The sequence below is a fragment of the Lemur catta genome, chromosome 13 (assembly GCF_020740605.2).
Source record: "Lemur catta isolate mLemCat1 chromosome 13, mLemCat1.pri, whole genome shotgun sequence".
NCBI classification, from domain to species: Eukaryota; Metazoa; Chordata; class Mammalia; order Primates; family Lemuridae; genus Lemur; species Lemur catta.
Window position 1 is genome coordinate 80,123,779 of NC_059140.1, and position 23,815 is coordinate 80,147,593.

Consider the following 23,815-nt stretch of genomic DNA (forward strand, 5'->3'; position numbering starts at 1 on the left):
GCAGCAGGCCATGTCCTCCAGTGCTATGCACTCACCAGCACACCAAGCCCCATGGTACCATGCTACACCACACCTACAGTCCAGCTCTCTACCACAGACCCACTACCTACAAGCCACCCCCTCATTGTGTACCACCATTACACCGAGACCTGGGTGGAGCAAATGCTCACAGCCCTGACACCTGAGGCCACCACCCAGATAGCCTCACCAAGCAGCCACTGCCACCACATGGGGAGACCTAGGCAGAGCAATCTCCCACAAAGTTCACCTCTGTGGAGAGGGACTCACTCAGCTCCCTACCAGAGCTTTCAACAGTGGCTGGGACCAACCTACCACTCCACATGAAGATCTCCCAGCACTGGCTTGGACTATGACAACCACAAGGGAACAGGACAATATAGAACAGCTACATTATAAGACCACAGTGCATCCACCCCTCTCCTACCACATCAATCTTCCAGAATAGGACACAAAAGCGCCACCTAGGGACCGCTCCTTCTTCTCTCTAAGTAGGAGAGTTCCCAGCAAAGTAGAATAGGAGCACTGCAAACTATTGCCTGAACTGAGAGAAGAGGTTTCAGCTGAGAAGAAATCAGCCAAAGAACTCTGGCAACATAAAAAAATCAGCTAGTTTGACACCCCCAAAGGACCACAATAGACCTATAGCAATGGACACCAACCAAAAGGAAATTGTCAAAATGTCAGAAATGGAATTCAGAATATGGATGGCAAATAAAATGAATGGAATTGAAGAGAAAGTTGAAAGCCAAAACAAAGCAGCTAACTAAAGTAATATTTCAGGGCATGGATGAAAAACCTACTAAAGAGACAGACAACATAAGAGGAGGATATAACAGAACTTAAAGAAATGAAAGTCACGTATGGAACATCAAAATACAGCAGAAAGCTTTAACATCAGGCTAGACCAAATAGAAGAAAGAATCTCAGAGCTCGAAGACAAGGCTTTCAAACTAACCCAGTCAGTCAAAGATACAGAATAAAGAAGATTGAACAATGACTCAGACAAATATGGGACTCTGTAAAGTGAGCCAATATACAAATTATAGGTATCCTTGAGGAAGAAGAATAACCAAAAAGCATGGAAAACCTGTTTGAAGGAATTATTCAGGAAAACCTCCCTGGTATCACCAGAGATTCAGATATCTAGATACAAGATAGCCATCAAAAACCAGGAAGATTCATAGCAAATAGGACATCTCCAAGACACATAATCATCAACCTGGCCAAAGTCAGAATGAAGGAGAAAATTCCACAAGCTGCAAGATGAAAGCAAGAACTAGTCTACAAAGGAAAGCCCATCAGGCTAACAGCAGACTTCTCAGTGGAGACCCTACAAGCCAGAAGGGATTGGGGCCCCATTTTTAATCTTCTTACATATAACAACTGCCAAAAAAGAATTTTGTATCCTACAAAACTAAATTTCATAAATGATGGAGAAATAAAAACTTTTCCAGACAAGCAAACACTAAGGGAACTTGTCACCACTAGACCTGCCCTATAGGAAATTCTCAATAGTGCACTGTACATGGAACAGCACAATAGATACCCACCAGTATAAAACCACCTGAAGGTTAAAGCTCACAGCTCTTAAAAACAATAGCACAGAGGTAAAACAAAACAACAAGGTATCATTCAACATGACAAACAGAATAATACCCCACATATCAATACTAACACTCAACATGAACAGTCTTAATGCTCCAATTAAAAGACATAGACTAGCTGAATAGATGAAAAACTATTGCCTGAGTGTATGTTGTCTCCAACAACCCATCCAACTCGCCAGGACATGCACAGACTCAAGGTAAAGGGCTAGAAAAAAATATTCCATGCAAATGGAATCCAAAAGCAAGCAGGTAGCCATTCTTATATCTGATAAAATTGAATTTAAATCAACAATGGTAAAAAATAAAAAGACAAAGATGGTCATTACATAATGATAAGGGGAGAAATTCAGAAAAAAGACATGAGAATCCTAAATACACATACAACTAACACAGGAGCTCTCAGAGTCATAAAGCAAATTCTATGAGAGCTAAGCAAAGAAATAAACAGTAACATCATAATCACAGGTAACTTCAACACCCCACTGACAAAACTGAACAGATCATCAAAGCAGAAAATCAACAGAAAAATATTGGACGTAAATGATACTCTAGAAAAAATGGACCTAACAGACATTTACAGAACACTCTACCCAAAAACCACAGAATATACATCATCTCCTCAGTACATAGGACATTATGCAAGATTGATCATGTCCTAGGCCACAAAGCAAGTCTCAGGAAATTTAGAAAAATCACCATCATACCATGTATCTTCTCAGACCACAATGGAATAAAATTAGAAGTCAATTCCAAGAGAAATTCTCAAATCCACACAAAGTCATGTCACGGAAATTAAACAACCTGCTGCTGAATGATCCTTAGGTCAATGATGAAATTAAGGTGGAAATCAAAAGATTCCTTGAACTAAACAACAAAGGGGGCAAAAGCTTTTAAAATCTATGGGATAGAGTAAAGGTAGTGCTGAGGAAAAAATTCATAGCCTTGAAAGCTTACATCCAAAAGACACAAAGATCACAAATTATCAACGAGATGTCACATCTTAAGGAACTAGAAAAAGAACAAACCAAACCCAAAGCCAGAAGAAGAAAATAAATACAAAGCCCAGAACAGAAATAAATGAAATGGAAAAAAAAAAAATACAAAGGCTCAATGAAACAAAAAGTTGGTTCTTTGAAAACTTAGATAAAATTGATAGACCACTAGCCAGATTAACAAGAAATAGAAGAGAAAGGACTCAAATAACCTCAATCAGAAATGAAAAAGGAAACATTACAACTGATACCATAGAAATTCAAAATATCATCCATTAGTACTACAAAAATCTCTATGCATACTAACTAGAAAACTTATAGGAAGTGGATAAATTTCCTCTGGAAACACAGAACCTCCCAAGCTTGAATCAGGAAGAAACAGAAATCCTGAACAGACCAATAACGAGCAGCAAGATTGAGACAGTAATTCAAAAGTCTCCTCCCAACAAAAAAAGTGCTAGACCAGATGGATTCACAGCCAAATTCTACCAGACCTACAAAGAAGAACTGGCACCTACTCTACAGAAATTATTCCATAACACTGAGAAGAAGGAAATCCTCTCTAAGTCATTCTACAAAGCCAGTATCACCTTGATACCAAAGCCATGAAAGAACACAACTAAAAAAGAAAACTACAGACCAATATCCCTTATGAACACTGGTGCAAAAATCCTCAACAAAATAGTAGCAAATCAAATTCAACAACACATCAAAAAGATATTCACCATGATCAAGTGGGTTTCATTCCAGAGATGCAAGGATGGTTCAACATACACAAATCCCTAAGTGTGATTCACCACATAAAGTAAAAACAAAGACCATATGATCATCTCAATAGATGCACAAAAAGCATTCAATAAAATCTAGCATCTTTTCATGATAAAAGCCCTCAACAAATTAGTCATAGAAGGAATATACCTCAAAATTATAGGAGCCATATATGACAAACCCACAGCCAACACCATGCTGAATGGGGAAAAGTTGAAAGCATTCCCCCTAAGAACCAGAACAAGACAAGGGTGTCCACTGTCACCACTTCTATTCAGTGTAGTACTGGAAGATCTATCCAGAGCAATCAGGCAAGAGAAAGAAATAAAGGGCATCCGTGTCAGGAAAGAGGAGGTCAGATTATCCCTCTTTGAGGACAATATGATCCTGTACCTAGAAAACCCTAAAGACTCCACTAAAAGACTCCTAGAATTGATAAATTCAGCAAAGTCTCAGGTTACGAAATCAATATACACAAATCAGTAGCATTTCTATATACTAACAATAGTCAAGCTGAGAGTCAAATCAAGGACTCAATACCATTTACAATAGCTACAAAGGAAATATAATACTTAGCAAATATTTAACCAGGAGGTGAAAGATCTCTACAAAGAAAACTACAAAACACTGATGAAAAAAAATTGTAGATGATACAAACAAGTGGAAAAACATCCCATGTTCATGGATTGGTAGAATCAACATCATTAAAATGTCCATTCTTCCCAACACAATTTAAAGATTCAACACAATTCCCATCAAAATACCAATATCTTATTTCACATTTCTAGAAAAAATAATCCTAAACTTCATTTGGAACCATGAAAGACCTTGAGTACCCAAAGCAATCTTAAGCAAAAAGAACAAATGTGGAGGCATTACATTACCTGGCTCAAATTATACTACAAGGATATAGTAACCAAAACAGCATGGTACTGGTATAATAGTAGACACATAGACCAATAGAACAGAACAGAGAACCCAGAAATAAAACCATATAGCTACAACAACTGATCTTCAACAAAGCAGACAACAATGCATGTTGGGGAAATGAAGCCGTATTTAATAAATGGTGCTAGGAAAACTGGATAGGTACATGTAGAAGAATGAAACAGGACCCCTATCTCTCACTACTTACAAAAATTAATTCAAGATGGATTAAAGACTTAAATGTAAGGCATGACACCATAAAAATTCTAGAAGAAAATGTAGGGACAATTCCTCTAGACATTGGTCTAGGCAAAGAATTTATTACTAAGACCCCACAGGCAAATACAGCAGCAACTGAAATAAATAAATGAGACTTAATTAAATTAAAAAGCTTCTGGACAGCAAAGGAAATAATTGACAAAGTGAATAGATAGCCTACAGAATGGGAGAAAATATTTGCAACCTATACATCCAACAAAGGAATAATTTCTAGAATCTAAAGAGAACTCAAAGCAATAATAAAAATACAAACAACCCCATTAAAAAGTGGGCAAAAGACATGAACTGAATTTTTTTCAAAAGACGATACACAAATAGCCAACAGACTTATGAAAAAAGTATTCACTATCACTAATCATCAGGGAAATGCAAATTAAAACCACAATGAGATACCACCTTACCCCCATCAGAATGATCATTATTAAAAAGTCAAAAAACAACAGATACAGGTGTGGATGCAGAAAGAACGGAACGCTTATACACTGTTGGTGGGACTCCAATTTAGTACTACCTCTATGGAAAACAGGATGAAGATTCCACAAAGAACTAAAAGTAGACCTACCATTCGATCCAGTAATCCCACTAGTGAGTATCTCCCCAAAGGAAAAGAAATCATTTTATCAAAAAGACACGTAATGTTTATTGCAGCACAATTCACAATTGCAAAGATATGGAATCATCCTACATGCCCATCGCCCAGCAATACATGAGTGGATAAAGAAAACATGGTGTATATATGTCTATACCATGGAGTACTACTCAGCCATAAAAGGAATAAAATAATGTCATTTGCAGCAACTTGGATGGAACTGAAGACCATTATCCTAAGTGATGTAGCTCAGGAATGGAGAAACAAACACCACATGTTCTCACTAATAAGTGAGAACTAAACGACAGGCACAAAAAGATGTGAAGGATATTGGAAACTAAGAAGGGGGAGGATGAGAGGGGGACAAGTGACAAAAACTTACCCATTGGGTACAACGAACATTGTCCTGGTGGCAGACACACTGAAAGCCCTTACTTCAGCATTATAGAGTATAAACATGTAACACAAACTTTTATACCCCCTAATATTTTGAAATAGTAATAAAAAACAATAATAATAGGCATAGCATATCAGCCCAAGAGGTCCAAGATGCAATTAATAGGAGTTTCAAAAAGAAAATAGGAAAAAAACAGAGGGGAGGAAATTATCAAACAACACATTCAATGGAAATTTTTAGAGATAAAAGCAATCTCCGGATTTACAGTGCTCTCCCATGACTAGAGGGAGAAAGGACCACAGCTGGGCCACACCTGGGTACAACACTGAACACTGTGAAATTTCAAATACCAAGGATGAAGCAGAAATGCTAAAAATCAGTCACAGCATGAAATAAAAAGCATCGAGGTGGCCTTGTCACTGAAAACAGTGGATGCCAGAGACAATGAGCAATACTGTCAAACCTTTGAGAGAAAATTACTTTCTACCTAGAATTCTATTTATACCTAGCAGTCAAGATCGAAAGTAAAATGCAGACATCTTCAGAAATGGAAGACTCAGAAAGTTTCTCCCTACAGTGCCTGTATCAGGAAGTTCTGTGCAAAGGTGCCCCAGTGAACGAAGGATAAAGCAAGAGGAACAAAGGCTCAGGGTCAAGGAAGCAGTGAGACCAGGCCAGGGAAGCGATAAGGAAAAGCCCCAGGAGGACAGCGTGCAGCAGCCCCAGAGAGACTAAGTCCAGACTGGAAAAGGAGGTGGGAGGGCCACTCATTTGGTATTGGGAGGGATCTCCAGGGAAAATTAGATTGAATAGCTGATTAGATAGATTGGGCAAAGTTGGTAAAAACTGAAAATGTGATACAAAGGCATAAAGGCAAGACAGAAAGAAAAGCAATTAGAAACTCCAGGGAAAACAAAACAATATACAGGAAGGAAATATAGGACTCTTTATTTCTGTGATGAATAATATTTGCATAGCACCAAAAATGACGCTATGTATTAATGTTCATCTTAGATACCCAACCTACAGAGAATGTACGGATGCAATATTTATGGCTACAAAATAAAATAAAAATGTTATTCATCTTGCTATTGTCAAAGGAAGAGATGACAGAAGCGAAGGGGAGGAAGGGAAGACAGAGAGCGGAAGGGAAGACGGGTTCCAGACAGCGCCGGCTCCAGGGTACAGCCTGTGTAGTGACAGGCCCCACACTTACTCAGAAGGGCCCCATGCTTGGTTTAATGCTTCGTCACCATCTTGAAATTCGTAATAATTTTTGAACAAGAGGTCCTACATTTCCATTTTCCATGGATCCCTAAAAATTATGTAGTTGGTCCAGGGACTGGGTACAAAGTTAGGAGCTGACACGTGCTCTCAGTGTTTCATGGAACAAGCAATAACAGTCCACTCACCCTTCTTGGTTACAAAGTAATCCGACAATGAAGGTACTCAAAGTGTGCTATTATTGATACTATATTCAGACACTGGAAGAAATGGGGATGGGGTTGTGTAGATTAACTAAATCCTCATTTATCCCATCAGCATAAAGAAACAGCAGTATAAGCACAGTATTTAGAGGTTGACAAGAACTATTAATAACAGAAGAAACAGTTAAAAGAGATCAAAGCAGTCGTCCCTGAGGAATGAGACCAGGGATGCAGAGGAATGGGCCCAGGGACCACAGCTTCTTATCATGTGTCCTAATATGCTTTGCTTTATTTTGTTAACCTTGTAGATATAGTACTTTCATTTCTTATTAACTTTTAAAGAATAACAAAAAATCATAATGTGGCAAAAATATATTCTATAAACTATTTTATAAAATTCTGTAAAGCAATGAACATAAACGTACATAAACATTCTGATTTACTTAATACAAATGTTATGTGATTGATATCTTCAAACAGAAAGTGACAAGCACAAAACATGTATGACATAGTTTCTGCCCTCTAGACATTCACTCATTTTATAAATCATGTCGTCTCTGGCAAGGTCAAGGCTAAATGGAGAAAGAGGAAATTATCAAAGCTGAGCGGCTTGCGGTGGTCATGTTTGCTTGAAAGGGCTGTTTGTCCCATTTTTAAACCTAACATTGTTTCAACAGCCAGGCATTTGTGGAGACCAGGACAATTTTCAGCAACTGGTCCTTACTTTAGTGAAGCAAAAGAAGTAGAGTTTTTATCCTCTGAAAATGAGGACTGTTCACTTACTAGTGATTCCAAGGAGCAAGGGGGCGTCGGGAGGTTTGAGGACATCGGCGGACTCTGGCCGTTGCTGCTTTCCATGGACTCTCCCCACTGCCTGATGCTGACACAAGAGTAATTCATTTTCAGCAAGATTGGACAAATGCTCTTCAGCAACCAGGTTTCACCTGCCAGTTCACTGATGTGGACACAATGCATAAAGCAAAGTGTTTGAAAGATGGGCTCCGGTCATGCCACCAGCATCCCCTATCAGGAACAGGAGGGATAGCTGGTACTGCACGGCCATTCAGCCCTGGACACTTTAACCCTAGAGGACAGAGTGACTGAGGCAATACCTACCCCCCTGCTACCAGGTAAAATAATGACGCAATTTAACTAAGTCTCAAAAGTTCTGCAAGCACCATCAAATCTCCCTCCCCAGCAAAAGTTAAAAAAAAAAAAAACATGGAAATCCTAGCTTGGGAACCACAGCCTGCCAGGTACATGAACCAAAACTTCTCATTTTCCAGATCTTAATTAGTTACAGTATCTTCATAAAATGTCTCAATGCCATCATGATCAAATTCCCTTAATGTGAAAGAATTATCATTGCCAATCACGTGATAATCTCTCAATGTTATTTTGACCTAGTCGACCTCATATCCAAATAATGATAGAGTGACAGAACATGATAAGGTCCACAACTGGGCCACTCTTCGTGGACAGAGGAGAGTGAAGAGGTAAGAGTACCAAAGCAAATGCCCAGACAGACGATGATGGCCTTTGGAGTTTTGAAGTCCTATCACAGTCTTCAGCCTAAACGGCCACTTTCTGAGGACACAGGTTTGGGAAGAGGAAAGCCCATGGTGACAGACGGTCTGGTGATCCCTAAAGAAGCCAATCCTGTCCCACCGAAATGACCGTGTTTCCCAGGGGAAAATGAGAGGCCTGTCCCCTCAAGCAGCATCGTCAGGAAGAGATGGACCCCAACCTAAGAGCTGGACCACCCGTGTGATGCCACACAACCAAGACAGATGTCCACAGCACAGGGAGGAAGGTCACTAGCCCCGCAGTAGGGAAAATGTGGCGGAAGCCAGTTGGGAGAGAAGCAGGCACCGATTTTCTCCCCTGGAGTCCAAAGAACGGGGAGTTCTTGGGCAGGCAGGAGGAAGGAGCCACCGAAGCAACAGCTGTAGCTGTGCCAGACACAGGCGGACCTGCAGGGCAAAGGGAGGGTTAGTACCCGCCAGGCCAGCACAGGCAGCGGTGCCCGGTGACGGTCTCTGCCTCGGGGGCGTGAGGGCAGACGGGCCGTTCATGGACACATGAATCAGTCCAGCAAGTGGACTCCAGAAGGAAAGCATGGGACACAGGAAAATAAAAGAAATAGATTGAGATGTGAATTTGATTTTCCGGCTTACCTCCACCCCAATATTAGTAACCTTTTTTTAACTTTTCATTTTTAAATACAGTCATGCACTACATAATGACATTTCATTCAACAATGAACCACATATATGACTGGTCCCATAAGGTTATAATGCCGTATTTTTACTGTGCCTTTTCTGTGTTTAGATACACAAATACTTAACATTGTGCTGCAACTCCTACAGTATGCAGTAAGGTCACATGCACAGTCCTAGGTTTGTAGCCTAGGAGCCACACGCTACACCATCCAGCCGAGGGGTACAGTGGCTGTACCATCTAGGTTTGTGTAAGTCCAGTCTGTGATGCTCACAGGACAAAATCATCTAATGATGCGTTTATCAGAACAGATCCTTGTCATTAAGCGACACATGACTATAATTTCTTAAGAGCTGCAAGAACAGGACAAAGAACTCTCGTACACCCCTTATTTAGAGTCACAATTTTAACACTTTGCCACATTTGCTTTAACATTCCCTTCCTATATATAACATATTTTATGCATTTTATAAGTGATATCAGAGTTAGCTAATGCTCTCCTCTCTTCACCTGAAAATCCTTCAGCATGCATTTTCCAAAGACAAGAACATTCTCTTCCATTACCATAAATGATTTAAGACTCAGAAAAATTAAGTTTGATGCAATAGGATTATTTAATCTACAGTCCATATTCACATTCCATGATTTGTCCCAATGCTGTTTCTATGTCAGTTTTCCCTATGATCCAGAACTCAATCTAGCATCATGCATTGCATGTAGTTGTCATGTCTCTTTAGCCTCCTTTAATAAATCTGGAACAATTCCTCCAATTTTCCTGGTCTTTCATGACACTGACACTTTTGAAGATTTCAGGCCAGTCATCCCTCAATTTGAGTGAGATTCAGATTATGCATTTTAGGCAGATATGTTACAAAAGAGACACTGTAAGTTTATCACGACACAGATTGCATGATGTCTTTTGCCCTATGAGATTGGTGATGTAAACTTTGATTGTTTGGTTAATAGGGATTCCCCCTGGCACTTCAATGTGAAGTTACCGTTTTTACCTTTGCAATAAACAGGGACTTTGTGAGATGGTGTAAATATTCTCTCCAAAGTTCCTCTCCAAACCCTGTTCCAGTAGTTTTAGCATTCACTAATGATTCTGGCCTGAATCCATCTTTACTCTGATGGTCGCAAAATGGTGATTTTCTAACTCTAGTATTCTTGCTACAGATTCTCTTATCTGATTCCCTTATCATATGGCATCCAGCTTTAACAATGTTCCCAGATTCTCCATGTATTTGTTTATCACTGTGGACTCAGGGATTCTTACCCAGGTCCCTGAGTTACAAGCCATTCCCAACTCATCCATTAGGATGCTTAGATTGTCCCTCACAGCCCGTGGGAGCTCCCTCAGGCCTGTCCCTGTATCCTCGGAGATGTCCCCACCATTCTGTGAGCACTTTCTTACTTTCTGACAAAACAAGATGTCCCAGACTCATCTCGTACCTTCTGAGTCAGCCATTTCTCTAAGGAGTGTTGGTTTATTTTAGCAGGGCATAATATTTAAAAACCAAGATCTAAACATGTGGTGTGCTATTAGCAATTTCTTGCCAGAAAGTATTCAAGGTCAGGCTAGAGATTTTTTTTTTTTTTTTTTTGGAGTTTTGCAGAAAGTTTCTAATTAGTGATACTGTATTTAGAAAACCCAGGAAAGTGTTATCCATATTGTCCCTATTTTGATTTTCAAATACATCTTGCCGTAGTAGTCATGGTTGGGGTTGTGGTGGTTGCTGTCATTCTAAAATCCCAGGTGCAGTCGGTAACATAGATACCTCAAATCCAGCTGCCACCAGCCACTTCTCTGACCGGTCATTTAGCCTCTGCATTTGTTAATGAGTGATGACTAAGCTGAATTGGCTCTTTCTGCATGTCTACCTTTTGGTGAGAACATCATAACCCAACAAAGGCAGCCATACCCGTCCTCTAATAAGGATTCACGCAATCACAGAATCCACCAGACAGCTGCACACTCAGAAGGGTGAAAAGCACTTCCCCAGCACACCAGCTAAGGCTGCTATTTGAATCCATGTTCCATGTCCTCTAAAAACTTCTTTTAAACGACTCACAGATTCTTTTCAATCTTTTCTATGTCAACCTTCAGGTACAGCTGCGTTCCAACTCATGCTTTCATGGGCTAGACTGTGCCACATAAACCTAACTGTTCAGTGACATGTTATTTTAGCACACTACAGTAAAAATAATTTGGGGAAAATAAATAAAATAGGCAAAACCCCATGAGAGCAGGTACCACTATTGCATGCCAGCTTCAATGTTGAAAGTAGTACGGTTAGTCCAAATTTCAGCAGCTAGGTGGTGTGAATAAAAGGAAATACTTATTTTACACAGTAAGTTGTGTTAAGCATGGTAATAATTATGGTTCAACAAATTGTATCTCATGCCACTTTAATTCTTAAAATTCTTCTCCCAATTTAGGGCAATCAATGGAACTTCAGAAAGGATTCAAGGGGGAATGGTTTCTATAAAATGCCTTCTCAGATATCCCTGCATATTAATTAAATAGAAACTAAAACATGTATTTTCAATGCATTATAAAATAAGACATTATCTGTATTATATCCATAAAAAGATTTTCTACCAATACGTTAATAGTGTTTTGCCACTGAATAAAATTATTTCATGTTCTCATAATCCTGGCCTTATAATAAAGATATACTGAGCATTTTATTATAGAAGTGAGGCAAATAATATATGTACTAAATCATCATAATTGTACTAAATGAATCAGATACACTGTACTACACTCAGCAATAAGCACGATTCCTCTATTCAGTTGCAATGATAGCACACCGTGCATGAGAGAGACCACAGCAGCAAATATTTATGGAGTGCCTGCTCTTCCCAGCCTTCTAAACCTTGGGTCTGGTGGTAGGTTCACAGACACATTAATACTGAACAACACTTTTACAAAACAATCACTGCCCACAGCCAGGTGACATGCTGCCTTCCCCAATTCAGATGACTTTCCACCGCAGGACACCCCATGCTTTCTAGCACCACATATGTGGTCCCAGAAGTTTCCTGCTTTGCATTAGCGAAGCGTCTCCTCCCTTCTTGCTAAACTAAGAACATTTGATAGCTTTCTTTTTTTCTTACCCAAAGTCTAGAACTGCGTCTTGCCTCATACTTAATAAACATCTGGTGAATTAATGAAGTAATGAACTTGTTTAGGAAACATTAGGAAAAATAGGCCAAGTAATTAAAAATAGCAAAGGCTAACATCTCCATTAATCGTCCCAGTCCCTCTAAAATCAAATTCCCTCACTTTCCCCACCCTGCTAAATGCACTGTATACACATACTCCCAAACGGTATCTTCCCACTGACACAAATACAATGTTTAAAATGCACGTTAGAGCAAAGCAACTACAACTGGGTGACCATTTCTCCAACAGCTGTCAGGGCGTCAGATACCCACCACGCATGTAGCACAGGCCCAGGCAGCACTGGGGACATAAAGCCCTTCCTTGGCATCGCCCAGCCTCTGCCTTCACCACTCCCCTCTACACCTGCTGGGCTAAGTTAGTCCCACTCTGCCTCAGTTTCTTCATCCACAAATTGAGGAGTACCGTTGGACAGTATCAGGTTCTGTATCTATAGGATCTCATGGTGAGCCTCAATTCATAGATGAAGAAATCGTGGCATAGCGGGGAATGGAAATAAGGATTATAATGTGGAATGCATGGAACAGCAAGCCACCAGTGCGTCTGGTAAGGGAAGGGAAAGGAGGGCTTTTATTAGCAAAAAGAGAGTTGCATAAGCTGCTCAGAAACAGAATTCATTGGTTCCAGAAGTTCAAAGCCAGTGGAGTCGCTGTCAATTCATTGGTGGAGATGCTGTTCCTAGGCAAATATTCTTCTGAGATCTTCTTATCAGAATGACAGCAGACCTAAAGAATGCCTAGTGATAAACCTTATCAAAGCAGAAGATGTGTGAAGGACATAAAAGAGTTTTTAGAAAGTCCTTGGAAGCAGTTTTTATCACAGATATGTAAACATGAGTCTCCTCTGCTTCTGGACTTCCCAGCCCAATTTTGTCTGGGTCTGACAACTTTCACGGAAGACCCTGCAGTGTGGAGAGTACAGTAACAGGCTGTTTTTGGAGGACCAGGAGAGGACCTGGAGGCAGTGCTTCCTGGGGGAAGAGCTGTAGGTGCCAAAGGACAGGTAAGATAAATACTAAGTGGACAGGCTGCTCCCAGAACATGGAACAGCATGTGCAAAGGCCCAAAGTGTGGGCAGACTGTCACATTTGTGGAAATGTACAGACACGTAGAATGCAATGTGGAAAGCGGCCACAGCGGCATGGCGAGCAGCCTTGCACATCTCATGGAGGAGTTCAAGCCTTGGGATGCCATTCAGGGCGTTAGAACAGGGGGATGAAGACAGGACCAGATTAGAACCGTCACTCGGGCTGCCGGGTGGGGAAAGGACGTTCAAGATGAGAGGGGCAGGGGGTGGGGCAGCGGCTGCACTGACCCCGACAGGAGCCAAGGGTGGCTTTGAGGGCAGTGCGTGGGGAGGGCAAAGGTGGCGGAATCCAGAGATATTTAGGAGGAAAAGCTGTGGGTTTTCGGGATACGGGGGTGTAGAAGAGGAAGGTGTTAGGAGGACTCCCAGCTTTCTGATTTGAGCAACTGGATGAACTTTTTGAGATGGAGATGAGCAGAAGAAGAACAAGTTTGGTGGAAAAGTTCACAAGTTCTTTGGACCTGGGGACACGGAGGAGCCTGCGGGACGCCCGAGTGGACGTCAGTGTTAGGGCACTGAGGAGACGAGTGTTACTGAGAGGTAAGGTCTGGGTAGAGAAATTCGTTTGGTCTGTTGGCTCATGGATGCTAACTGGATCGTGGAGCGAAGAGCCGCGTGAGGGAGACGCATGTGGCGGGAGAGGGCGTGGGCAGGTGTCGCCGTTTGTGCCTCAGGGCAGGAGGCCGGGGTGCCCAGTGGGCGGAGTAAGTGGGCACTCAGGACATTAGCAAAACAGGCACAGACCAAAAAAGAAAAGATGCTGAAAGAATTTCACATTTTCACTTCAAAAAATGCAAGAAGGGATTTTGTCTCGTGGGGAAAACCAGCACTTAGTTAAGCCACCATTATGTTCATTTTTCAGTTCAGGACTAAATTGAATTTTAATGTCTTACAGCTGAGGAAAAGGGAAGACCGGTGTATGCTCCCAGGACTTAGGGCCCCTGAAGGTCCTAATGATCCCGAAGGTGAGCATTAGGATTGCCACAAGCTCGGGCCCTTCAGGTTAGGTGAACTGGGGGCAGTGGGGGTGGGGCTGACCGAGGTCTCTGGGCAGAGCCAGGCCTTGGGGGACAGTGGCACTTCCTGAGACAGGGGGAGTTAATTGTGACATCAGGCCTTCAGGATCCTACAGGTGACATCTGTTGGTTAACTCATTAATTCATGGTATGTGGTCTGGGTGCTAATATGTTAATACATCCCTCTTACAAGCAGTGTTTGCATTTTAAAGGAGACGCTTTGGAGACCAAGCCCAACCGAAGTGCAGAAATCTCCTGGTCTAAATTTCAGACTCAGAGGTAGATCTTTGAGGAGAGAGGCCTACTTCTCGGGCAGGGGGCTGCTTTTCTGGCAATTTCCAAATCACACTACATAGGTGGCCCAGTTCCCTGCCTGCTTGTGTGGACAAAGCCTTAGAGCGGTCATCATTTCTCAGCTCTCTTCACATCTGAGGCCTGGATAGTGTTCAGACCTCACCCTGCCACCAAGTCCCAAAACCACTTCTGGCTCTTGAGGTGACAGCCATTCATAAAACTTTCGAAAAGTCAAAGTCACGGCCAATTTCTGCATAACCTTACGGTTTTTACTCAAGGACTAGCCCCCTGTGACTGCAGGTCCGTAGCGGGCAGCACGGCCCGGGGCACAGTGGCTGCTTTCCCAGAACAGTGTTCTCCATAAACAAGCAGTGGGCCCTTGTAAACACTCTGTCCTCTGCAGATGCAAATATTCTCAAGGTGTATTAAAGAAACTGAATCACTTCCAGTTCAGTGTTATTAATAGCTGTTGGGTATTTTCTCCTGAGTTCTCATGTGCAAAGGAGGCAGGTTGGGTAGAGAATTCTGTTTACTTGCATAGGAGAGTTACTGCTTAACCAAGCCATACTCAGCACGTTTGATAAGAGACCAGAAAGTAAGAAAAGGTATTTTCTCCCTGGAAGTTAGCAATTAACTTATGAAAAGCATAGAGATGTGCCGGACTGATTTGACAAACATTCTAGAAGGTAGCATTCACCCACTGCTCACCCCGTGTCAGCAACTTGCCGTATATGAAATAGGAAGACCAAGGAAACCTTACCGAAATGATTCCAGGATGGGCTGCGGGTCGACTGGAGTAAAAAGCAGTTTCGTTGTTGGAAGGAGTGACGTGTGAAACCCAGCGTAAACCAGCAACAATTCCCGCACCCTCCTCAACACACCTGAAAGCTGTCTGTCTGTTCTGCATTGACACCTGTATCCATTTTCCTGACCCAGATACGTTGCTCGACCAAACTTGAGTCAGGCTCCGAAACCTTCCCAACAAGGCCTCAGCGCACTCCCTTTTGAGTCCAGTTTTGTCAAGAACCCTGCAAGTTAGTTAAGCCAAACCCTCCACCCTAAACATCTGACCGGGTTCCTCAGCCTCCACCACCCCAGGTGCTGTCTGACCACCCCGGCCCATCTTCAGCAAGAATCCTGTTAGGTCGGTTCAGCCAGAAGCCCTCTCACCCCTGACGTTGCCTCTTAGTCACTTTCCACCCACCGACCCCACCTGCTCCTGGACTGTAAACCCCGACCTGCCCTGCTGTACCTGGAGTTGCATCCAGCTCTAGGGTGAGGTCTCTTTTTCTCTATTGCAACATCCCTGAATAAAACCTGTACTTACCACATTAACTACTGTCCCGCTCTGGTTTTTCTTTGACACTCGCTAGTGCCACACGTAGAGGTCCACAGAGAAACTCACAGAGAACCCAGCCAGGACGGCTGTGGAAGAAAGGTAGGAAGGAAGGGAGACACCTTCTGGCTGTCTAAGCCTTCGTTTGTACTTACCTCTTACTTGTCTTTTCTGGTTTCTTTTGTTTCGTTCTGTGCTTCATGCATCCTGAAGAGTCCCTTTGCTCAAGTCTACATTTTTGTTCACTACTTGTTCAGGTTCATTGATGAACAATTCTACTAATTTTTTAAAAATAAAATCTGCTTTATTTCAAAAAAAAAATAAACCTCTATTATTCAAATGAGAAACTAGGGAACACAACACAAGGACATTCTCTTTAAAGTTTACGTTGGGATGCAAAAGGGAAAACTCTTGGTACATTTTTCTGCTCAGCTACGTTGGAGGTCTGAACTTCAGGCGCTATGACGCCAGGTGACCTAATCCCCGGAAGAGCAATAGACCGAGAGCCAGTTTAACCCCGCCTCTCAAAGGTCGATACAGCCACTCGCCGCAAAGTACATCCTGTGCAAATGCCAAGAATACATTTTAAGAAAAAACCACCCTGATGGACAATTGTGCAAACGCGTCCCCGGCCCCGGCGTGCAGCCGCAGTTGGCTCGCTCCGGGGTGCGTGCCTTCGGGGGCTGTGAACGGTTCTTGGCACGCGGCCTTGCAGGTTTGACTCAGTTTCAAATAGCCCTTGCATATTTGTCTTTCCTCCTAGGTTTAAAATTGCTTTTTAAATTCTGCTATGTTATCAGAGGGGGTTGTGAACTCAAAATGTCACCATCATCTTTCAATCTATTTTCTTCAGGTTAAGTACTGGGCCTTAATACATAACATATTCATTGAGAAAACCGCTTTGTCTGCCTGCCTCTGGGCCTCTCTGTTCCAGCATTTGTACTTCTCTGTTTATCTAGGTGTGTTTCTTTGTTTCCACATTTATAAAAAGGACATTTTTAACAGGTGTCTTGCGAGCTTGTTGTGAAGTCGGGGAGAGTCCCTACTGCAATATGGAGAATACTGTCAGTGTTCTGTGGATGAGAATTCTCGAGCAAGTAAGCACCCAGATGAAGAGAGAATTCAGATGCAAATGTCCAACCCAGCTCTGCTCATCTGATGGCCAAGGCTGCTGAGTGTCTACTCCCTAGGTCCTCACCCTAGTGTGGTCTCACATTTTCATCCCCTCTCCCCCGCCCCTCCTCTGGCCAGTGTGATTTGAGCAGAAACTAAGATATTTGAGGATATGAAGACCTCTTTGTGGCACTTATCTTGAAAAATCAGCCAACCAGCCTTCTATACGAAGGAGACACACACACAGTCCAGCTCCCAGGCTCTGCGTCCCTAAGCCTCCCTGTCTCTCCGGCCAGCAGCCATACGTCATACGTCACCGCCCCGTCTGGCACTGACTCCTGCTGCCTCCGAGGTGCCAGTGCACTCGTTACCCCCAACTGCACCCCACCCTGCCTCCAGACGAGCGCCTTCCGCCGCAGGCCACAGGTCTAAGTTGATTTCCGGCTCTGAAGCCTGGCTTGCATTTTTCTACTAAATATATCATTCCTGTCTCACTCTCTCTCTTTTTTTTTTTTTTTTTTTTTTTTTCATTTTTCTGAGTTCTTGGGTTATATATTCACATCTACCATTTTAGTCAACTGCCTGCCAATTGGTGTCCATTTGTCCGTGGTTTCCTGGGTATAAATCAGTGCACAAATGCACATGCATTTACCAATGCCACCTGGCTTTCCCAGCTCAGCCCAGCCCACCGGGGTCTCCAGATGGTCACACAGAGCAGTTCCCAAGCTTTGCCCACCTCAGGACTCCCAATTTCTCTTTAAACTCATGACCTTTCAAGAAGTGCCAAGTCCTCCTCGGAGATCCCACAGGATCTGTCCTTTCCTTGAGATCTCCCTTGGAGCAGCCAGTGCCGTGGAGCCACCGCAGACTGAGCCACGGTGGTGATGCTCCAGCTGTGTGTACAAAAGCTGTCCCTTATGGAGGGCAGTGAAGTACCCACCAAGGGGCCACCTCCCATGGCTACCAAGCTACTGGCATCCATGTGGCCTCCTGTGATAGACCTGCTGGCAGGTATAAAGTCACACTCCGCCCCCTGCTGAGAGAACAGCATCCTCCCCCACTGTGCCTGCCTTGTCCCTGCAGCGGAGCGCATCGATGGGTGGTGGAGTCTTTAGCAAGGCGCTGCCTCCTGCATTGATCCTCTTCCTATAGCTCCAGGACTCAGACACAAATCCACTGGACAGCCGGGTGCACATTGTGAATAACACACCCTCACATGGACTCGAAGTCAGCTTCCCTTCCATAGGAGCATGCATGCTTTCCAGATGTCTCTCCAGAGGTTGAGGGGAGCACAGCCCCCCAACAGTCCCACCACATGGCCTCCCAGGCAAACCCAGTCACCTCCGAGCCCTTAGGTGAACTACAGCCTAAGCTCCCACCCTTGCTACATGTGACACACAGTGTGTGGTCATCCTGGCTTGGGAGTGGTAGAAAGAACTAGGTCCTCCTATATTTTCATCTGTCTCTGATGGCATTTTAAAATCTGTTCCTCATCTTTAATGCAATGATTTTCTAAGGTGAAAAGGGTTGGGTTAAAAAGTCAGTGAAACTAACGAGGGGAAAGAGGCACCATTTTGAAAAGGAGAGGAATGCTCTTGCGCCAGTCGTGGATGAGGGCACTTGGACCTCTCCTTGGCCCTCTTCCCCTCCATGAGAGAGGGAGATGGGCCCCTCCAACCTCAGCCTCCTCTGGAGCTCTGCGCTAGAGCAGGGAAGCCCTGGGGACGCCAGTGGGTGAGTGAAGGGGAGGGCACCAGATGCCTACTAAACCCCACCAAGTGCCGGGCACCACGCGCCCTGGCTAGTTCATCCTCTCGTCCACGCTGGTGTCAGTGCTCTGAGTGCACTTTGCAGATGAAGACACTGACGTCCAGAAAGGGCCCTTTGCTCCAAATCACACAGTGGGTGGGGATGGCGATGGCTACGAGATTTGGATTCAGATTTCCTGATTCCATACTCCACACTTTTTTGTTTAACTGACGCGCTCCTCAAGACTGAGATGTATAGGAGAATGGAAGCGACCCAGGAAAACCTCAGGGGTCATGAAGAATATTAGATGAATGCAGACGGCCCCATTCCCGCACTATAGCTCTCCTAAAAGAGGAGCATGTGCCTCTCGCTCTGTGCACATCTCCACTGGGCCCTGAGGGTTGGAGCCCCTACCGAGGGAACCCACAGCTTTTCTGCTGCAAGTCCTTGGCACCTGGTCATACTGCTAAATCTCTGGGTCACCAAGGATCAAGCAACGTGTGGACTAGCTCTGAAGTGCTCTACAGATTCATGCACCGTGGAGAGCCCGTGAGTCACAGCAGTGGCATCTCCCTAGCACTCAACAGCGAGGGAAATCCAAGCTACTTTCCAAAACTCTCCTCTTTAATGGGATCTAAATGAAGATCTCACTGCTCCTGGCCCTGCTTGCGTTGGCATAGCTCTGTGGGCCAGGTGCTTGGGCCATGTCCTGATCCGGTGATTCGAAACTGACTCTTTAGCCTCTGCCCCCATACCCAAGGGCCTAAACTAACATACATTTAGACTTTTTACTAAAGAGTGGATTTGATTAGTTCCACCCCACAGTTGTCCCCTAGTTCTCCAGCTCTAGGGTCTTAACCAAATGGAATAGTAAACAATTGCTTGTATGACTATAATAAAAAGGAATATCTGAAGTTAGAAAATGTGAGGGTTTGTTTTTCTATTTTCAAGTATGTAATCCACAAAATTAAATAACATGTTAACAATTAGAAATTTCAAACAATGTCCCCTTCTAATTAATATTTTATCACAAGTACTGAGTATCTCGACAACTAAATATTCAGACATGTGCAGAAAAAATTGTATATACTTTTCAGGTCCATTTTACAAAAAAATATCCGGGCTGTTTCACCTAAGTTTTGATACTATAATTCTGGTTCTTGGGTGTTAGATGACAAACAAAAAAGTACAGATCTCCTTGAATATTTCTAAATTTAAAAGGAACTCTGTCCCCCACATACAAACTCAATTTAGCATTTCTTTTCAGTCCGGCTTTTCCTACCCTGAGCCCTGTCTCTGCAGTTATGCAATCTGTGTAACCTCGTTCAAAGCAGGATGCTGCCAGTATCAGATACGACACTTCACAGACTCCTGTTTTTCTCATATTAGTCCAATTTCTAATCCCCACTCAACCAGAGCGAGATAGAAAGAGAGATAGAAGGCACTGAAGAAAGGCTCTATTAATTTTATAGCCATTCAATTAAACGATTACTTCTGCAACTTCTAAGTTCTCGTTTGGCCCTCTTGGACAGTGTGCCAAGACATAACTCTAAGACAAACAAGTACAAAGCTGGTTTGCATGTTGCAAAGAGCTGGAAATCAAATCCGTGTTTACTGTAGGCCAAGTTCCATGAGTGTTCTAATTAAACATTGCATAATTCTATACGTATATTCCAGCCCTGATTGGAGAGAGAGAAGGAGAAGGCCATTTTCTTGCTCCCCTCCCTCCATGACACTAAAATTCTGTTCTATTTAAACCGTCAACAACAGGGATTGTTCCCACATAACAGCATTTTTGGGTTAAGGGCACAGAATCTGGTGACAGATCTCCTGAGTCAGAATCCTGGCCATATCACTAACTGACTGTATGACCTTGTGCAAATCACCTGACATCTCCACACTTCACTTTCCCCATCTGTAAAATGGGTTATATTGTAGGATACCCACCTCATAGGAAGCTATGAGGATTAAATGAGTAAACACTTATAAAATATTAATTTTGAAAATATTTGATAAATAAAGAGAATAAAAAGAAAAAACTAAATGCCACCACTGGGCATGAGCCATCTCCAGCCTTTAAGGGCAGCAACAACCAGTCAGGAACATGAAACAAAGGTAACCAGTGGTACAGAGAAATATAAGAACTAGTAAATGATTATTGGTGCTGATAGTGGCTGTGGGTGCTCAGGGACTGGCATACTTGCCTGAAAACAGACAATAGTTCTGAAGTCCTCTGAACTGAAAGGTGATCCAATATTTACACCATAAGGCAGAAAGACAAAAATCATTTTATTTACACCGATGGCTGGGTTTAAAACTATGGTAAAGAAGGAAAATTACCCATCACCAGCCTCTAATTCTGGGTTCCCAACCTGGGCTACTACTTTTACTGATTTTTTTTACCAGATGGAGTTAAGAGTAAATAAAATTCCCTCAATGCTTCTGGCCTGCAAGAAACAAATTCTGGCTGGGTGCGGTGGCTCACGCCTGTAATCCTAGCACTCTGGGAGGCTGAGGTGGGAGGATCACTTGAGGTCAGGAGTTCGAGACCAGCCTGAGCAAGAGCAAGACCCTGTCTCTACTAAAAATAGGAAGAAAAAAATATTAGCTGATCAAATAGAAGAAAAAAATAGAAAAATCTAGCTGGGCATGGTGGCACGTGCCTATAGTCCCAGCTACTCGGGAGGCTGAAGCAGGAGGATCGCTTGAGCCCAGGAGTTTGAGGTTGCTGTGAGCTAGGCTGATGACACTGCACTCTAGCCCAGGCAACAAAGTGAGACTCTGTCTCAAAAAATAAAAATAATTAAAAAAACTAAAAAAAGAAACAAATTCCAATTTATGGTATCATATCATAAAATGCCAAATGATAATAAAGGGAATAAATAACAGTTTTTCTCACTTTAAACCTTTAAATAGACGTCAAGTTGGAAAATTTGACATAATAAAACTCATTAACATCTTTATTTTCCTAATTTTTTGATAAAAATGAAAGTCTATTTTAAAGTATCCATTCTTCCCAAAAACCCACTATGTGCCTAAAACAGGACTGTATTCCACAAAGAATAAAAAATATCTGGAAGAAAAAAATGCCTCTTCTAGAGGGTTTTACTGTCACACTGGAAAGACAAAACATGCTGATACTTTTGGGACAACCTGAGAATGCCAAGACCGTCTGTCAGGAAGCGCCGGGCAGGTGAGCCTTCTCTGCGGAGACAGCCTTCGACTTCGTCTCAAGAGAGTGAGTCTTCTGGTCGAGATGCGCATCACGTGGAGGTTCAAAGAGCCTTTGGGGTCCCCTTAAAGGTCAAGCAAGGGCTGACAGTCAGTGCCGCAGCACTGTGAGCCAGGGCAGACTCCGGCCGGACCGGACGGTGCATGCACGAGAGCTGGAGCATCTCCACCGCTGGGGAGCACCTTCTTTGTGGTTTACCAGATGCAGACACTAGTTAGTGTTCAGATTTTAGAGAGGAGGAACATACACTTTTTTGATGGGCCATGAAAAATAACAGCATATTAGGAAATCATTTGTGTTCGCTTTGGGGCCACAGCCATCAGCAGTAAACTAAATAGGTTGGGAAGCTACAGGAGCCAGAGGCAGAGTCTGCAGCGGCTCATGCAGAAGGATCTGGAACAGGTACCACCTGCTCAAAGACTTTGGGGCCAGAAAAGCAAGGTAACTGTGTGAATTTGGCCAGCATAGGGGACTGAGGGAGCAGGGCAGTTGGAGGAGAAGTTGGGAAGCACATGTCTGGCCCAAGACATTCAGACTCACGGCATTAGAAAGCACTCTGCCGGCTCCCCCGACCTCAGCAGGCAAGAGGGGACCCTCTGGCAGCCACCTGCCACCTCCAGACCAGAGGGTCAGGGTGAACTCTGGGTTAAAAGCACGGCAATCAAGTGCAAGACAGGAGAACATGATTGCTAAAAGCAAAAAATAGCCCATAGTCCAAAGACCAGGCAGCAGGTCCAGAGCCTGGAGGGTCCCAGGAGTGAGGGGCAGGGCAGAGAAAATAGAGAAGCTCAAGGACCATGCCAGGAATGCCAGGTCTGGTCAGAGAGCAATCTCAGGACCAGCACGTGGCCAGCCTGAGGCCACGTGGAGAAATAGGCATCTGGGCCCCGCAGACAGGACTAGGGGCAGGGCAGGAGAGGCCGGACGAAAGGCCCACCCCATAGTTTTCTCAGGGCTTCTCACAAAGATTTTTGTTGGACACTCTGATTTCAGGTGAGGTTCACAGTTACGTAACTTTTTAACGATTTACCGTTTTTAAAATAAAATATTATAAAATTGCATATCTGACTTGAGGGCCAAGATGGCGGACTAGAAGCAGCCACTCTCAAAAAGGATCAAAGGTTGCAGGTAGAGGTTCACCACAGATGGACTGTCTCGCAGAAGGCATTGTGAATCCTCAGAGAAGCAACTGGAGACACCCACAGCAAGGGAGAGAGAGATGGGGTGATCTGCTCAGCAAGATCGGAAAGCACCTGGGGGAAGTGCCCACAAATGGGAAGGGGATAGGGGACATATCCTGGGGACTCTGCACTCCCCGAGAGCACACTGAAATCCAAGCTGCAAGGGGGCTCTCCCACCACAGTAGGCCCCAGAGCTGATCGTGGAGCTGCTCAGAGACTGCAGCAGTACTGTACTAGAGAGTGGGCACAGGGGAGTCCTGGAAGCTTCTGTTCCCAGGTTGTTGCAACAGACAACAATGTGCCCTCTCAGCCCCAGAGCACCCAGTCAGCAGACGGGTTGACTCCACTGCAGCCGCCTCCCCATTACCACAGCCAGGTCAGAAAGGGAGCAGGG